The 14,048-nt window shown below is 46.1% G+C and overlaps 1 protein-coding gene across 5 annotated transcripts in view; it reads left to right on the plus strand.

Moving 5' to 3' along the window:
- SNX10 (sorting nexin 10) overlaps window positions 1-14,048 on the plus strand; it is a 69,502-nt gene that overhangs the window by 10,835 nt on the left and 44,619 nt on the right. For 2 of the 5 annotated variants that reach the window (XM_043968437.1, XM_043968435.1), the window contains exon 1: window positions 2,568-2,629. The exons of the other annotated variants lie outside the window; for them this stretch is intronic. The gene's annotated coding sequence lies outside the window, so the exon portion shown is untranslated. Of the gene's footprint in view, window positions 1-2,567; window positions 2,630-14,048 lie in introns of those variants that run through there. 5 annotated transcript variants of the gene reach the window in all.

Consider the following 14,048-nt stretch of genomic DNA (forward strand, 5'->3'; position numbering starts at 1 on the left):
ATAAATAATAAGGGGTGCATTAGGTGGTGCCTGGGATGCTGTATTTATCCTTGAAGATCTCACACTGGGAGGCACCTGAGGTCATCTTCTGAGGTGCCATTGCTGCCATCTGCCTTTTCCCCTCTATTTGTGCAAGAGAAGATGTGTGTGTATGTGTGAGTGAGATAGATCTGTGATAGAAAAACTAGAGGCATCAATAAATTGAAAAATCTTTATGAAACTAATCAAGATTCTAGCACCTTAGGGATCGTGGACCCCAGCCCAGCTATTCCTCCCTCTACATCCACCTCCCCCAGTTCCATAATCTTATAGAAGAGGAGACTGAAGGCCCAAGAGGTTCAGTGATTCTCCTAGGTCAGAGGGATGTGTCAGAAGCAGGATTTGAATCCAGGTCCCCTCACCTCAGATCTTGTTTCTAGCGCAGCATGGTCACCACCTTAGGCCATGCCATCATCTCCTCTCACCTGGACTATTGTCATGGGCTCCCAACTGCTCTCCTGCTTCAAGTCTGTCCCCTCTTCCCTCTGGCTTTCTCTTCCTGACCAGAGCAGTCACCTCTAAGTTTGAACATGTTCCTCCAACGGTTTTTACTTGGGGTTAACGGACTTTCAAAGGGTTCAGTGCCACTTATCTCTTTAGCTGTGTCTGTCCTTTGGTTTAGTTTCTCAAGGAGAAGGTTCTTTGATTTACCCCAGAGAACTTCTGGGGTACGCTAGGCCCATAACATATTTGTATCTTCAGTGCATAGCACAGTGCTCCACACATAGTTAGTCCCTAATAAATGCTTTTTCCTTCCTTCATTCCTTAGTAAATTAAAAGCTCCCGGAGGGTAGGGCCTGGGCTGTATTTTGTATCTCTATTGCTTTGTAAACTGTAGGTGCTTAATAAATATTGTTAAATCTGGGGATATTTGCATTTATGAATTTTCAGAGTTAATTCATGCATAATTACCCAGCTAGGCAGCTAGAATGTGGAAAGCGGACAGTTGGTGATTAGACCCCAGGAATGAACATTTGATGCAATGGTGTGTGGTAATCATTGGGTGTGGTAACCATCTGAGGTTGGGTGCCTTCCAACAATTCAGCAAAACCTTATTGGGGGCCTGCTCTCTGGAGATGTGGTGACAGGAGATGGCCTGCACACCTGGGGCTTCTGTTCCATTAGGGTGGGGTGTAGGGAGCCCAGCCTGAAGACAGCTCAACAAATACAGAACATGTTCAGTAGAAATGTGGAGACGACACACTTGCCTTTTACTTGGAATTGTTTATACCTATGAATCCAGAGGAGGCACTGATAGAGGAGCCCCAGAATGCTTTTGTGGTAGTGGGGATTTGGGGCCAGGACCTACAATCTTAGGTTTACTCCCAGTATCATATATCCCAGTTTACCTTCCATAGGCTTAGAATTGGCCTTGCCGGAGGTTCTGTGTTCTATGCTTGTAAACAAGGTCAAATAATGATTTGTATGATGAATAATGTATAAATAATGATACAATGGTATCATTATGGGAGATCTCACAGTGAGGGGACAGAGTAGGTAGACCTGAGTTCAGATTCTACCTTAAACACTTATTAGCCATGTGACCCTGGGCAAGTCACTTAACCTGTTTTAGACTCAGTTTGAAGAACTGAATGTTTTTTCTATGCCCTCTCTCCCTCCCTTCCTCCCTTCCTTCTTTTCTTCCTTCCTTTCTTCTGTAAAATGGGCTAATGAGAGCACCAACTTTGGAGGGTTGTTGTGAGAATCAAATGAAATGATGATTTTTTTTTTAAGTGAGGCAATTGGGGTTAAGTGACTTGCCCAGGGTCACACAGCTAGTAAGTGTCATTTTTTCTTTCCTTTAAAAAATTCTTTGTTATAAGGGAGGAGGTGGAAGAAGGGGACGCATCACTAACTCCTCTTTGTCAAAGACATGTGATAACACACACTTGCTCAGGTGGGAAATAACAGTAGATGCTGGTGGTTTTTGTGTGACTAGTTCTTGGATGAATTCCGTGCTTAAGCTTCATTTACCGGAAAAGACCCTAATTCTACCTTTGAAAAAGGTGTGGTATGTAAATGAAAGTTAATAATTCAAGAGGAGGGAAAATACCTTGGCCAAATGAGGAAGCAACTGGTTGTTTTCTCTTGGGGGTGGGGAGAAAGAAGGGAAGACAACCTTTAATGGGGGGCGCGAATTGCAATTTTCTTTACTAGTTCTCTAAAGGAGGCTACTTATCGATCCACCTGACACAAACTTATTCCAATTGGAATGAGCCTGGTGACAGAGAAGTATAGGAACCCACTCTGAGATTCCTCCCTTGCTCGGTGGTCTCTTGAACTTGGCCTGAAGGAGGAAACAAACCCTCCAGGACTCCTGGGAGATTTTCATCTTAGGATTTTTTGCCTTTAAAAAAGATCGGGGTGGGTGGGTAGCCGGCACCTGCTTCCGCAGCATTTTGGACCTTTGCCAGGATATTGGGGTGAGGCTGAGGGCTGGGAGTTAGAGGGGGCGGACCCCTCCACCTCTTCCTCAAAGCTGAAGTCATGGTCCGCTTGTGCTGTTAAAAGAGACTTTGCAGCTAAGCCATCAGCAGACAAGAGGACTCAGAATCAGTCTGTGAGCACCGAGCACCGGCTTTCTGGCCAGGTAACAGTTAAAAGTGTTTTCTTTTATTATCCTTTACTAGAGATGCTAGTGGTGGGAGACAGCTAGTCTTGGAGTCAGGAATTTCTGGGTTTAGCCCCAAGCAACTCTCTTACCCTCGAAGGGGCAGATCTTCCTCAGCGAGAGGAGTTTCCTCACTCGGGAGTTCCGGTATCAATAAAAATATAGCCTCCGGCGTCATTCCTATCCTTTCTTTTAAGAGTCTAGGACGTGGGGGCATCGAGATGGTGCAGTGGATAAAGAACTGGCCCTGGATTCAGGAGGACCTGAGTTCAAATCCAGCCTCAGACGCTTGACATTTACTAGCTGTGTGACCCTGGGCAAATCACTTAACCCTCATTGCCCCGCAGAAAAAAAAGGCACACAAAGAGTCTAGGACAGCTTCGGTGCTTGAGACTTATCCAAGGACGCTTCACTTGCTGACATCTGCTCCCGTTTTCGTGTCTTCATTTACTTACAGAGTGCCTTGCATACAGTAGGCACTTATGAAATACTTTTTTTTTTAAGTGAGGCAGTTGGGGTTAAGTGACTTGCCTAGGGTCACACAGCTAGTAAGTGTTAAGTGTCTGAGGCCGGATTTGAACTCAGGTACTCCTGAATCCAGGGCCGGTGCTCTATCCACTGCACCACCTAGCTGCCCTGAAATACTTCTTAATTGATTGATTATGGCATCTGAGGCCTCTTCTGGCAACATGGAATTGCACACGCGCATGTGTATGTGTATGTTTTATGTACTTTTAATCATTTCAAACGGTGCTGGCTGTCATAGTAGAGGGGAAGAGGGGGAAAGAAACACGCATTTATTATGCACCTACCATGTGCCAGACAGTCTGCTAAGTATTTTACAAATATTATCCTATTTGATCCTCACAATCGCCTTGTGAAGTTAGGGCTGTTAACACCTCCATTTTACAGTTGAGGAAACTGAGGAAAACAGAGGAGGGAAGGCTGAAATTTAATGAAAATGAGATTTTTTTCAAATTTGTTGAGTGTCCATCTGAGCATAACCTGTGAATGTTATGTGATTTTTTAAAAAGCACATTTTAAGACAGCGGTAGGTCACAAAGAGGGTAGAGAGAAAGTGGAGGCCGAGAGGAATCATAGCCAAGGCTGAAAGAAGTGGTTTCTCCTTGAAAGAGGAGCCCTGGATCCAAGAAGCAGAAGTTGTAAGGAAATGGCTGAAGTGTGAAGAAGATGCAGGGGGGTTGTAAGCGCAGTGTCCAGAATGCCGAGACCCGCTGCGGCCGTCCTAGGTTGGTGAGAGGCCTTTCCTGCTTGGTCCTGGTCGGTTCACCTCCATTCAGGGCACTCCCTTTAGGAAACCCCCGAGTTTTATCCATCTAGGCCCGGAACCAAAATATGTTTATCCTGAAGAAGAAATGTGGGACAGAGATTATTTTCAGCCTGGCCCCAGGGGAGCACTAAGTGCAACGCTTGTAAATTCCCCAAGAGGCTGATTTAAAGATGAACCACCTGCCGACACTTTCCCAGCAGTGGGATGTGCTGCCCGGGCACGGCGGTGGGTGCCTGGAGGTCCCGGAGCAGACTGGCTGCCCATTTGGCCTTTCTGTCCTAACATTGGGTGATATCTTGATTCTGTCTACAAAAGATCCGGGCGCTGCCCCACCTCTACCCCCGGATGCTTGCACCTGAACGCAGGCCCCTCCGCTAACTGAGGGCCCCCTCCCTGACCCGGCCCGGATGGAAGAGCATTGATTCATTATCCCATAGTGACGTCCTGGGAAAGCTTCTTAAGGAAAGCCATTTGTGCCACGGCGTGGGACAGAAATCAGGCAAAGCTTTCGAGAGCTCAGGATGGGCCCGAGAGTGATGAAGTAACCGCGAGCGGGAAGTCCTGGTGCTACCTTCCTCTTCAGAAAGGGATGTGGCAATGCCCCGATTCCCACTAGAGCAAGAGACCTGGAGCTGCCAAACTCCAGCTTTTGATACCTGGGATGTCAAAGCTAGATTGAGGTTATTACCCTCTAGATCTGTTAACTGCTGGGCTTGGAGAGGACCTGGGTTCAAATTCTGGCTCCACCTCTTTGTACCTGTGTGTCTCTCTGGACCTCAGTTATCTCATCTGTGAAATGGGGATACTGGACTAAATGATCACTAATGTCTCTTTTGACTATGCATATGAGTCCCACATCATGGCAACTATTTAACAAGATTCTTATTTTTTATAAGATCATTAATAACTATATCTATATCTATAATGAATAGATGTGTATTTATTACTTGTGATTTCATTGGTGTTCCTAGATGAGAAAAACCTTTCTTCCAACCTTGGATCTGCACTTTCTCTGAAATGCATAGTCTTAAGTAGGTCACTGGGGGCCAGTGTGAGTCCAAGGCAGGACTTGAACCCCAGTTTTCCTGGCTCTAAGACCAGGCATCTAACCATTATACCGCACTGTCTATCATTTCTGTATTTACTTATGAGTGTACATGTTGTGTCCACCAAGTAGATTTGAGCTCCTTGAGGGCAGGGTCTGTTTTGTTGCTATCTTTTTTTCTAATAATAGCTAGTATTGGGGGCAGCTAGGTGTCGCAGTGGATAAAGTACTGGCCCTGGATTCAGGAGGATCTGAGTTCAAATCCAGCTTCAGACACTTAACACTTACTAGCTGTGTGACCCTGGGCAAGTCACTTAACCCTCATTGCTCTGCCAAAAAAAAAATAACAGCTAGTATTTATATAGTGTCTTAAGGTTTGCAAAGAGCTTTACAAATATCTCATTTGACTCTGATAATCCTGATAACCCTGTGAGGTAGGTGCTATTATTATTATTATTCCCATTTTACAGTTGGGGAAACGGAGGCAGGCAGATGTTAAGGCTCTTACAGTATGCACAGTTTTTGGCATATAGTAGATGCTTGATAAAGGCTTGGTGAGTGTCCAACTGGATTTAATTTCACCAATAATGGTTATCCTATCATGACTACAGTAATATAAACAGAAAGAACACTAAAAAAGAGAAACTAAACTCTTGAGTAATTCTAATCACCACTGTTGGTCCTGAAGAGAAGCTCAATTCTGCCCGGGTTTCTCCAAATTCCTCCTCCTCATTTCCTTTTTTGAAAAAATTTCTAATTTTTATTTTCAGTTCCAGTTTTCTCCCTCCTTCCACCTCTCCCCGACAAATGGAGAAGGCAAGAAAATCTTCATCATTGGTTGGCAATAATCATATCCTGTTACATTGGGATACCATTGTTCCACAACTTAATATTTGAGCACTGTCTTCTGTGAGGCTAGGTGAAGACTACTTAACAATACTGAGATCTCTTGAAATGGGGCCTGAAAGGACTAGCACACTGGGGTCAACAATTTCATAAATATGGCATCAGGGGGGCAGCTAGGTGGCGCAGTGGATAGAGCACCGGTCCTGGATTCAGGAGGACCTGAGTTCAAATCCAGCCTCAGACACTTGACACTTACTAGCTGTGTGACCCTGGGCAAGTCACTTAACCCCAATTGCCTCACTATGGTATCATGGTGTTTTAGAAGTGAGAAGATCTCCCATTGCAAACAATCTTCCTCCCCCCATCTCCCATAGAAGTAGGAATCCCGGGATCACTGACCTCCTCTTGGTCCTCTGATTGTATAGCATATGCTGTGTGGCTAGAAAGTGACCTCGGAGTCAGGAAGGCCTGCATTCAGGCCTGGCTTCTCATCCATACTGGCCCTCTCATTTAATCTTGTTCAGGGTCCTAGTCAGTGTGCCTTGGTTGAGAGTGTTTCCTCCCTGGACCAATGAAAACATGAGTTTAGTCAAACAAGAATGTACAAAGGATTGTGCTTGTTTCTGGTCACTCAATCAAAGGTAAATAGCATTAAAAACATTTTTTTTCTTAGTAGTATTTTATTTCTCCCCCACTTACATGTAAAGATAGTTGTCAACATTCATTTTTATAAGGTTCTGAGTTCCAAATTTTTCTCCTTCCTTCCCTTCTCTCTCCCTGCCCTCCTTTCCCTCTCCTCTGCCTAAGACAGCAAGCAATCTGATATAGTTTATACATTACAATCATGTTAAACAAATTTCCACATTAGGGGCATTGTGAAAGAAGAATCAGAACAAAAGGGAAAACCACAAGAGACAAGAAAACAAAAACCGGAAAAAAAAAAGGTGAAAATAATATGCTTTGCTCCCTCTCTGTTTTTTTTTTTTTTTTTTTTTTTTTTGCAGGCAACGGAGGTAAAGTGACTTGCCCACGGTCACACAGCTAGTAAGTGTCAAGTGTCTGAGGCCGGATTTGAACTCAGGTACTCCTGAATCCAGGGCCGGTGCTTAACCACTGCGCCATCTAGCTGCCCCCTCCCTCTCTGTTTTTGTTTTGTGGGGCAATGAGGGTTAAGTGACTTTCCCAGGGCCACACAGTTAGTAATTGTCAAGTATCTGAGGCCGGATTTGAACTCAGGTCCTCCTGAATCCAGGTCTGGTGCTTTATCCACTGCGCCACTTGTCTACCCCATCAATCCTTCTCTGGATGTGGATAGTGCCTTCCATTTGGAATTGTCTTTGATCATTTGTGTTGCTGAGAAGAGCGAAGTCTATCACAGTTGATCATTGTTCATTACCATGTACAGTGTTCTGATTCTGCTCACTTCACTTGGCGTCATTAACTAGCATTTCCTGAGAGCTCTCCCGAGTGAGTGGATTGGGCTTCCTCTCTTGGGAGGTGGGGAGCCCCCGTCGCCAGATATCTCTGAGCAGAGGCTGGAGGGGCTTGTGGGGTGTGATTGAATCTCTGTCCAGGGTGGACTCTGAGGGCTCTTCCGACTCTCAGATTCCTGGATTGATTTGGTTTTCTGGGAGAAAACTGAGGAGAAATTAGTAGTGCTCTAGCAAATTACCAGTAAATCACCCAATTAGCACTTAACAGCCTGTTGTGGGCCAGGAAGTCAGTGAGTCAGCTAGCATTTATTTATTTTTTTCCATAAAAGTATTTTATTATTTTCTAGTTACGTGTAGAGAGAGTTTCCAACATTTGTTGTTATAAGATTTCTAGTTCCAAATTTTTCTCCCTCCTTCCCCTCCCTCCCCCCTCCCCAAGACAGCAAGCAATCTGATAGAGGTTATATATGTATAATCACATTAAACATACTTCTGCATTGGCCATGTTGTGAAAGAAGAATCAGGGTAAAAAGGAAAAACCTCAAAAAAGAAAAACAACAACAAAAATAGAAATAGGATGGTTCAATCTGCACCTAGACTCCATAGGTCTTTTTTTCTGGATTTGGAGAGCATTTTCCATCATGAGTCCTTGGAACTCTCTTGGACCATTGTATTGCTGAGAACAGTCAAGTCTATCACAGTTGATCAACACACAATGTTGTTGTGTACAATGTTCTCCTGGTTCTTCAGCTAGCATTTATGTTTTGTTCTGTTTATTTATTATTTTTTTGCTGGGCAATGTGAGTTAAGTGACTTGCCCAGGATCACACAGCTAGTAAGTGTCAGGTGTCTGAAGCTGGATTTGAACTCAGGTTCTCCTGACTCTAGGGCCGGTGCTCTATCCACTGCACCACCCAGTTGTCCCCCCCCCACTTTTTTGGTGCTTTAAAAAATGATAATTTCAGCTTCATTTGGATTAATAAACATTAATTTTTCTCGCCCTCATTCCTCTCCTCCCTTAAAAAAAGAAAAAACCCCAAACTCTTGCAACAGAAACATATATATATGTAATACACATATATGTAGTAGAATATATATATATATATACACACACACACATATGTCTATATCTCTATATATCTAATAGAAAAACATATTCTTGAATTGGCCGTATTCCAACAAGAATGTCTGTGTGTCTCCTTCTGCCACCTGAGTCCACATCTCTGTCAGGAGTCAGGGACTATCTGTCTATTTCTTTGGATTCATGGCTGGTCACTACTGATCTGAGTTCTTAAGCCTTCCCAAGTTGCCTGTCTTTGTAGTATTGTCATTAATATTTATAATTATTAATATTTATCATTATTATAAGTTGTTGTCCTGGTTCTGCCAGGTCCACTCTGTATCTGTTCAGACAAGCCTATTCAGTTTCCTGCTGTGTTGGACCCAGCCTTAATGTCGAAACGTTTTTAATTTGTTCAATGCAATTGAAGAGAAGTAGGCCTTAATTGGGCCTACTCCATAGGGGGCAGCTAGGTGGCACCATAGTGCACAGAGCGCCAGGCCTGAAATCAAGAGGACCTGAATTCAAATTTGACCTCAGACACCTAATAGCTATGTGGTCCTGGGCAAGTCATTTAACCCTGTTTACCTCAGTTTCCTCATCTGTATAATGAGCCGGAGAAGGAAATGGCAAACCACTCCAGTATCTCTGCCAAGAAAACCCCAGGTGGGGTCATGAAGTCATTTATCTACCAGACCAGATTGGTTATCAAGCCCAGAAAGTTTCTACACCAAATATTATCTCCATTTTTCAGATGAGTCTCAGAGAAGTGAAATGACTCTTCCTCCTGGTCACACAGCCGATAAGGATTCAAACCCAGGGCTCTGGTGAACATGAGACTCCTCCAATGTGGTCTCTTTCTCCTTGTACTATCAATTGCTAAGCAATCTATAGATGTTCTCATTGAATCCTCCCTTTTGGACTGGTCTGTCCAGGGAGGGGTGGGTCAGTCGGGTCGATGAGCATTTATTAAGCATTCACCCTGTGATGGAGCTCAGGTCTCCCTTCAGAAAAAGGTTCAAGTTCCTGCTCCTTGCGTCTGATGTTCTGTAACCACCACCTGTTCTGTTTGGTCCAGAAGGGCAGGACAGAGATAGATGGGGGGGGTGGGGAGTGTTGTGGAGAGGAAGCTCTAGGCTCAGTGTCACAGAAACCTTCCCAACAGGGAGAGCTCTCCCAAATGGATTGGGCTTCCTCTCTTGGGAGGTGGGGAGTCCCCGTCGCCAGATATCTCTGAGCAGAGGCTGGAGGGGCTTTGTGGGGTATGATTGAATCTCTGTCCAGGGTGGACTCTGAGGGCTCTTCTGACTCTCAGATTCCTGGATTGATTTGGTTTTCTGGGAGAAAACTGAGGAGAAAGCAGTGGAAACAGCACCAGCTCCAAAGGCAGAGGACCTGGGTTCAAATCCTACCTGGGTCACCTTGGGCAGAGCTTGAAGGGACCTTTTCTAGAAGCCTTTTGGTAACAATCCACCTATTTTACAGGAAAGGAAACTGAGGTCAAGAGAGGCTTTGCCCTGGGTCAGTGCTTGGCAATTAGCAGACAACAACAATAATAAAAACTTGTTATTTATTTTATTTTATTTTTTGTGGGGCAATGAGGGTTAAGTGACTTGCCCAGGGCCACACAGCTAGTAAGTGTCAAGTGTCTGAGGCTGGATTTGAACTCAGGTCCTCCTGAATCCAGGGCTAGTGCTTTTATCCACTGTGCCACCTGGCTTCCCAAAACTTGTTATTTATTAACAAATCCTTCTGGCTTGAGTGACTTTGACTAAGACTGGATTTGAATTCAGCTCTTCTGGCTCCTCTCTTCATCTCTGGAGGATTGGGGCTAGACTCGATGACCTGCCTTAGGGCCCCAATGGTGATTCTGTAATCTCAAGCCCCAGGTGAGGCAAACACAGGTCTGATTTTCTCTCTAGACCACCCCCCCCCATCCCCTTCTCCCTTCCTCCCTGGTGTGTTTGTGCTGTTCAGATTTGGACTTTAGCTCTGTTGATAGGATGCCAGGGATAAGACACATTGAAAAGGATTTTGTCTTTAACTAGACATATTTCTTGACTCCTGCTGTGTTGTTTGAAATTAAATGGGGGTGCCTGTCTCTGATCTAGGTTTTAGGGAACTTAGCTGGGGTTTCTAATATATTGCCACTTATAAATTAGAGGCTATAGCACTAGTTTTGGTATTATTTAATCAATAAAATTGGTAATATTTAATAAATATTAAAGCATATTAAATGCTAGTAAAAAGAGAGAGCACATTGCTCAGTATTAGAATTCAGAAGCCCTACATACCTAGATAGAAAAGAGAGAGAGTGGGGGCCTCGGGGCTGCCTCCTCCAGCATCCCAGGCCCAGCATAAAATCCCAGGATGGGGAGAGGCACAGGGAGAAGAGAGGGCGAGAGAAGAGGCTGACCGCCCTCTCCCAAAGATTTTATCTTCTCTCAGGTAGAGGTGGGTCACTGCACCTTGACCCAAGCTAATTGGCATTGATTGGCATAACTTGAGGGTGGTCGCCTAGGTGAGTTAGCCTCCTTTAGGTAGTCAGGAAGGTCAATCTACATTTCCTTTGCAATTCTTCTGACTCTGGACCGGCCTTAAAAAAAAGTCAGGCAAGGCTCCCTCAAGTGGGGGGTCCTCTGGGCCCCCCAAAATCCATTATTTTCTCAGCTGCTTTAGATGCCCCTGGAGGCCTGGGCGTGCTGGCCATACCAGAGCAAGGGGTAGGGAGAGGGGTCTGGACCCTTAGCTCTCAACTTGGGGGAGGGAGCCATGGAGTTATTGCAGGGAGGGGAAGTGGCTCCCCAAGACAGGCAGGAGACTGAAGAGGAATTGGCATATACAGGTTTGAACCCTTGGTATAGAGAGACTCCCAGGTGACGATGATCCCTCCACCAGTAGAGGTTAGCAGCTGCTTTGCTGCCCATAGTCCTAGAGCAAGGGGGCTGTGAAGTGATTATCCTTACTTTGATACCTGTAATTCAGTATGACCAGATTCCTTCATCATCCCATGGTTTTTTTGGGTTTTTTTTTGTTTTTTTTTTTCTTTTGTTTTTTTGTGAGGCAATTGGGGTTAAGTGACTTGCCGAGGGTCACACAGCTAGTGTCAAGTGTCTGAGGCTGGATTTGAACTCAGGTCCTCCTGAATCCAGGGCCAGTGCTTTATCCACTGTGCCACCTAGCTGCCCCCTCATCCCATGTTTTTTGTTTTGTGCATCTAAGAACATTATTCTGGGAAGGGGCAGAACCAGACTGTCAGAGGGGTCCATACTGCACAAAAGGCTGGGAATCCTGCAGAGAGATGCCTAGAACACTGAGAGGTTAGGGGACTTGCCCAAGGTCACACAGCTAGCAGGCATCAGAGACAACACTTTCTAGCGGCAAAGACATCTGCCCTTATCCTGCCCATAGGCAGCTCTTAGTAAGGGGTTCAGACAGACTTTTTCTATGGTGGTGGTCGGGGGATTTGCCACCTTCAAAGGACATTTGCCCTTCAAAGGACATTTGCCCTGCCTGCCTTACTTAGATAGACCAAGGTTCTGGAGGGCAGGGGCTTGTCCGGCTCAGAGGCAGGCTTTAGCTGGGGTCATACCAGTCAAATCAAACCCACATTCTGGGGGGCCTCCCGGAGGTCCCAGCCCTTGATTGGGGCAGCCTTGGAAGCCACGCAGGGATTTTGGCCCGAAGGAGATGGGTCCTAGAACTGCCCTCCTCCAGCCTGTCCAGGCTGACCTCTATCTGTGCTTGATAAGACTGTGGTCACATCTGAGCCAAGATAAACCGGCTTGGGAGTAGAGCTCTGAACTGTGCTTTGGGGGTGTGTGTGTGTGTGTGTGTGTGTGTGCGCGTTGCTGTTATTGTTATTGCCATTTTACATATGGGGAAATTGAGGCTAGGAGAGATGAAATGATGGATCTAGGGTCATACAGCTGTAAGTGTCTGAGGCAGGACTGGAACTCAGGGCCTTGGCAGTTCAATTGATCCACACAGATGAAGATGAGACTCAGAGAGATTAAGCGTCCTGTCCAACATCACTAAGGTAGCCGGCCAATAAGCATTGAATTGAGGGCCTGCTCTGTGCCAGGCATTGTGCTAATCCCTGAGGATACACAGAGAGGCAAAAGCAGTCCCTGGCCTCCCAGAGTTTATGGTCATAAGCTACAGACAGGAGGGAGGGGCTGGCAAAGTCTTCCTGAAGGAGGCCTGGGAAGCCCGTCCTCAGCCGCCTCTGGGTCAGACTCCAGGTTCCCGGAACCAAGGCCTAAGGGAGAGATGTTTATCTGTGTGGGAAAGGTTAATGTTTTTTTACCTACTTCCCTTGCTGATTCCTGGGAGACCTTGAACAGCCCAGCTCACTCCCAAGGGCTTTGCGTCATCTGTGCAGACAGACTTGTGGGAGAACGTCCCAGGCTGGCCCTTCCCCCACTCCTGTCCCCTGTTTAATGATGAACCTCCTGAGGCTCTGGGAAATGGGGAACAAGAGGGCCTCTTGGATGGGAGATAGCCTGAGTCTTGGCTCTGACGCCCATTGACTTTGCTGATTTTTTTTTAAAGTGTGACTTCAGCTGGTTTTGCCCTCTGTTTTTATTTTTATTTTTTTTTAGGTGAGGCAATTGGAGTTAAGTGACTTGCCCAGGGTCACACAGCTAGTAAGTGTTAAGTGTCTGAGGTCGGATTTGAACTCAGGTCCTCCTGATTCCAGGGCCGGTGCTCTATCCACTGAGCCACCTAGCTGCCCTGCCCATTGCCTTTGTAACCTTGAGCCTGGGACAGCCAGGAGGCCTTTATGGTAGAGGCTGTCTTCAGAGCCTCAGGATCTGAGTGTGAATCCCAGCTCGCCTACTTATTAGCGGTGTGGCTATGAGTGGTCGCATTGTCTCCCTGTAAAAAGAAGGGGTTAGACCAGCTGGCTTGTGGGGACTCTCCTGCTGGATCTGGATCTCCCGACCTTCGACCTTGGCGGGGTCTCTGTTTCTTCCCCTGTGAATTGGGGGCCTTTAAATCCCTCCAAACATTTCTAGATTAGGGAGTGAGAGCTGTTTCTCCCTTAGGGTCCTCAGAAGAGAGTGAGCGGGTCAGGGCACCACAGGCCTGGATTTGTAGGAAGACTGTCTAAGTCGTAGGAGGCAGCTTCACGTGTCCCGCCTGGGCTCCGGGCTGCCCAGTGACCCTGGGCAAGACCCCTCTTTGGTGCTGCCCCCTTCATCTATGTAATGAGGAATGCTGTTTCGGAAGTCTCCAAACTGCAGCTTGTAATCTGGCATCCTGTGACTGAATCCAGCCCCCTCATATGGTAGACCAGGAGGCTGTCACTTCCTCAGCTGGGTGACCCTAGAAGTAGAATGACCCCAGTTCGAATCCCACCATAGACACTTACTGTGTGACTCCTCACAAGTCATTTAACTTTTCTGAGCCTTCTTTTCCCCATCTTCAAAATGGGGATAATAACAGCACCTGGCACCCAGGTAAAGGGCTTTGCAAAGTGCCAAGGAAATGCTGGCCATTATTGTTGTTGTTGTCGTTGTTGCCAATGATGGTGATGATTTAGAACAGGAGAGGGTCTTTGGAGCCACCCTATCCAGCCTCATTTCACAGCTGTGGGAGCTGAGGCCCAGAGATGCTGAGGGGCTTCTCTGAAGTCTCACAGGAGGTAAATGGCAGCAGCCAGCCGCTTAGTCTGGGGTTCCTTCTAGACACCAGATAATGTATTTTTAGCGGTAGGA

Source organism: Dromiciops gliroides, chromosome 5, assembly GCF_019393635.1.
Source record: "Dromiciops gliroides isolate mDroGli1 chromosome 5, mDroGli1.pri, whole genome shotgun sequence".
In the NCBI taxonomy this organism is placed as follows: Eukaryota; Metazoa; Chordata; class Mammalia; order Microbiotheria; family Microbiotheriidae; genus Dromiciops; species Dromiciops gliroides.